Consider the following 4,838-nt stretch of genomic DNA (forward strand, 5'->3'; position numbering starts at 1 on the left):
ACAGGTCTCGTCTGCCCAACAGCTGAGTCAGAACTGTGTCCAGCCATCCGCTGCTCTGAATACAGGACAGCAAGCCCTCTGCAATGGCCCAGCTGTTGATCAGCAATGGCATTTGTTGGGACCACAGAGACCCAGTTCCTCTTCCTCTTGCTAAGAAACACTTAGAGCCATTCACTGGGGCCTTATTTAAAGATATTACATTGATAAATTAAATGGAATAATATATCCAGCTTGCCTAGCACATAGGAAGGCTACTTTCCTCCACTTCAATTATAAAAACACAATGAAACAATGGAGAATACACATTGCTCTAAAGAATTGTTTTTCCCTCTGAATTCTAAAATTGCAATAATTGTAATACTGAAACTATTATTGCTATTGTTGATCCTAAATCACTCTCTTGGCATTGGCTGGAATTCCATCTGAAGTGAGTCTTTCCTTGGCCCCTACCAAATAGGCTTGGTGATGCAGCCTGGTCTAGAAGGTGTTCTCTCAGCAATAATGGTAATTACCGCCCGTAGTGAGATGCTCCCGCGTGTCAGTTAGGTGCTGTGCTTGACATACATTATCCCCATTTTTCCAGAAACTCTGTGAGAAAGGTAATCGGCAGCCCAGCTTAATGGATGAAGAAACTGAAGCTTAGGAGAGTCTTGGCCAAGACTATTTTATTCATGATGAAATTCATAAATAAAAAGTTTTATTTGATGCCTGTCATGTCATTGATGAAGCATAGCTAACCTTTGATTAGAATCTTCTGAAGAATTTTAAAGTTCTTTGAAACTGTTTCCTAAGCTTCGGTCACTGTGATCAAAAACAAGAGGCATATAGTTGAAAATGGCAAGTGGAAATTCATGCCTATCTTATATTTCTTGAACACTGCTGATTTTTGATCAAAACATAGCTCCAACTATGGGAATCTGCCCTTGGGTTTTCCCTTCTCCTCTGCCATTGTCTCTCTGTGCAACCTCACTCATGCTTAGGGCTTTAACTGCCAACTCTATTCTGAGGACTTCTAAATCTTTAATTACAGTTCAGTCTCTTTCCTGAGTTCCAACCCACTTATATCCAGTTACTCATGAGGTAGGTGTCTCCTCCTGGGTGCTCCTAAGGGACCTCAAACTCAATATATCCCAAACTGAACCCATAACATTTTGTCCCAAACAAGCATCACCTCTTCTAGTTTCCATCTACGCAGACAGCTGTGGCAGAAACCTGCAGTTCACAGAATTCTCCCACTCCCTCTCTCTCTCTTGCTGTTATCCTATTGGTGGCCAAGTCCTGTAGAGGGGAGATTCTCGGAGTAAGGTCTCCAGATCACCAGCGGCAACAGCATCTGGAAAGTAGTTAGAAATAAAAATGCTTAGGGGCTTTGCAACCAGCCCTCCAGGTGATTCTGATGACGCTCTAAATTGGCCTTCCTTATACTCTCTAATTTCTCCATTCTTAAAGCTCCTAAGTCAGGCCCTCCTCTTCTCACAGCTGAACTATTGCAATCATTTCCTAACCGTGTACCTTTCTCCAGCCTTAGATCTCTCCACGCTTCCTCTCCTTTCCTGCCAGAATGTTCCCTCCAAACGCAAATCTGATCATGTCTCTACCCTACATAAAATTCTTCAATGTTCCCCAGTGCCTAAGTGGCACCGTCCCCAAGGAAATATAATGCAGGCTCATATGTAATCGTTTTATGTGGCTACTAGAAAATTTTTTAATTAAAAAAAAAGAAATTCCTTTCTCTCCTTTCTTCTTTTATTTTTTTGGCCATGCGGCATGAGGGATCTTAGTTCCCTGACAAGGGATCGAACCCGTGCTCCCTGCAGTGAAAGCATGGAGTCTTAACCACTGCACTGGATGGCCAGGGAAGTCTCCAAAAGAAATTAATTTAAATAATATATTATTAAATCAAATATATCAAAAATATTTCATCATCTAAACAATATGAGGGTCATTAATGAGGTACTTTACATTCTTTTTTTCATGCCAAATCATTGAAATCTGGTATATATTTTTATGCTTACAGGTGTATCTCAATTCAGATGTTAAATTTTCATTGAAAATACTCAATTTATATTTAGATTTTATAAAATGTACAGGTGAGTTGAAAGAGTAGTTGTACTTATCCAAGTTGCTCCAAACATACTTAAGCATTTTTCAATAATTGAATTAACACCTTTAAAATTTAAATGAATTAAAATTAAAAATTAACTTCTCAGTCATGCTACCACATTTCAAATGCTCTATAGTCACGTGTGGTTGTGCTACTGTGTCGGTCAGCATGGCTTAAAGGACAAAATCCTAACCCTCAGCCCTCCCTCCAGGACGTGGCTTCTTCCCCTGGTCTCCAGTCTCATCCCCGTCGCATCCCTGCTGCACAGAGTGATTCATTACAGGGAAGCACATTTCCTGAGATATTTCTTGTCATTTCCTGCCTCAGGACCTTCCCCCACGAAACCTCCTCTCCCTCCACTGCCCTGTCCCTCATCTCCTTCTTCACGTGGCAAAACCCACTCATTTTTTAGAGTCAGCCCAAGAGGCACCTCCTCTATTAAGCCTCCTACCTCTCCTCCCCAGGAATGACCAATCATTGAATTTTATTTGAATATAAAATTTATTTGAATTTTATTGAATTTTATTTATTTGTTCACGTGTCTCTTTTTTTTGAGATTTTTAAAAAAATTATTTTATATTGGAGTAGAGTTGAGTAACAATATTGTGTTAGTTTCAGGTGTACAGCAAAGTGATTCAGTTATATATATACATGTGTATGTGTCCCTTGTTACTAGGGAGTGAACTCCTAAAATCTTGTTATTCATCGTTTTTATCCCTAGCACCTAGAACACCATCACTAATAGACATTAATAAATGTTGTTGAATGAACACATGATTAATACCCAAATTTGCACCCTTTTGTTATCACATACTCCTCTCCATGGACCTGAAGGGCAGCAGTTCACTGTCACTGAAGAAGTAGTGCTCTTGTAATTGTCACATCATGGCAATTTCCCCAAAGCTGAAGGAAAGAGATAGGCTTTTCACTATTTTTTTTTTAACATCTTTACTGGAGTATAATTGCTTTACAATGTTGTGTTATTTTCTGCTGTATAACAAAGTGAATCAGCTATACGTATACATATATCCTCATATCTCCTCCCTCTTGCGTCTCCCTCCCATGCCTCTAGGTGGTCACAAAGCACCAAGCTGATCTCCCTGTGCTATACAGTTGCTTCCCACTAGCTGTCTATTTTACATTTGGTAGTGTATATATGTCAATGCCACTCTCTCACTTCATCCCAGCTTACCCTTCCCCCAACCCGTGTCCTCAAGTCCATTCCCTACACCTGGCCTTTATCCTGTCCTGCCCCTAGGTTCTTCAGAACGTTTTTTTTTAGATTCCATATACATGCGTTAGCATACGGTATTTGTTTTTCTCTTTCTGACTTACTTCACTCTGTATGACAGACTCTAGGTCCATCCACCTCACTACAAATAACTCAATTTCGTTTCTTTTTATGGCTGAGTAATATTCCATTGTACATATGTGTCACATCTTTTCTATCCATTCATCTGTTGATGGACACTTAGGTTGCTTCCATGTCCTGGCTATTGTAAATGGAGCTGCAGTGAACATTTTGGTACATGACTCTTTTTGAATTATGTATTTCTCAGGGTATATGCCCAGTAGTGGGATTGCTGGGTCGTATGGTAGTTCTACTTTTAGTTTTTTAAGGAACCTCCATGCTGTTCTCTGTAGTGGCTGTATCAATTTACATTCCCACCAACAGTGTAAGAGGGTTCCCTTTTCTCCACACCCTCTCTAGCATTTATTGTTTATACATTTTTTGACGATGGCCATTCTGACTGGTGTGAGGTGATATCTCATTGTAGTTTTGATTTGCATTTCTCTAATGATTAGTGATGTTGAGCATCCTTCCGTGTGTTTGTTGGCAACCTGTATGTCTTCTTTGGAGAAATGTCTATTTAGGTCTTCTGCCCATTTTTGGATTGGGTTGTTTGTTTTTTTGATATTGAGCTGCATGAGCTGCTTGTATATTTTGGAGATTAATCCTTTGTCAGTTTCCTCGTTTGCCAATATTTTCTCCCATTCTGGGGCTTGTCTCTTTGTCTTGTTTATGGTTTCCTTTGCTGTGCAAAACCTTTTAAGTTTCATTAGGTCCCATTTGTTTATTTTTATTTCCACTTCTCTAGGAGGTGGGTCAAAAAGGATCTTGCTGTGATTTATGTCATAGAGTGTTCTGCCTATGTTTTCCTCTAAGAGTTTTATAGTGTCTGGCCTTACATTTAGGTCTTAAAAATATGGAACGCTTCACGAATTCGGGTGTCATCCTTGCGCAGGGGCCATGCTAATCTTCTCTGTATTGTTCCAATTTTAGTATATGTGCTGTCAAAGCAAGCACTGGGCTTTTCACTTTGCCATTTGTTCTTACTGCAAGGTGATGGGGCACTCCTATGAGTGCACCCTTCACAAAGGATTTAGAAACAGAAGACTGTAAGCCCTGATGATTGTTATCTTTCTCTGGTTTGCCCAGACCAAATCCCTTAACCTCTCTGAACCTTGGTGTCCCTTTCCGTAAAATGGGGATGTGATAACCTAATGAACTAAAGGTTGTAAAATGCTTGGTAGACTATGCTGAGTAAAGCACACCTATGGTTCTATTGTCATTTAACCTCAGAAGGTCACCAACCCAGACAAGAAGAGAGGAAACACCTCCTTTATGAAGGAGTCTACACAGCCTGGGGAGGCAGGTGAGGAGTGAAGTGTGTGTATGAAGCGTGGATGAAGACATGGGCTGCCTCGTCCTGTCTCTTCATCACATTATGTT

The 4,838-nt window shown here is 40.2% G+C and overlaps 1 non-coding gene across 1 annotated transcript; it reads right to left on the reverse strand.

The window, feature by feature from the left end:
* Positions 1 to 4,305: 4,305 nt before the first annotated feature.
* LOC117309932 (U6 spliceosomal RNA) lies at positions 4,306 to 4,412 on the reverse strand. Its single transcript, XR_004524214.1, has one exon. It is a non-coding gene; the product is annotated as a U6 spliceosomal RNA (small nuclear RNA).
* Positions 4,413 to 4,838: the final 426 nt, after the last annotated feature.

This window comes from Tursiops truncatus, chromosome 20 (assembly GCF_011762595.2).
Source record: "Tursiops truncatus isolate mTurTru1 chromosome 20, mTurTru1.mat.Y, whole genome shotgun sequence".
In the NCBI taxonomy this organism is placed as follows: Eukaryota; Metazoa; Chordata; class Mammalia; order Artiodactyla; family Delphinidae; genus Tursiops; species Tursiops truncatus.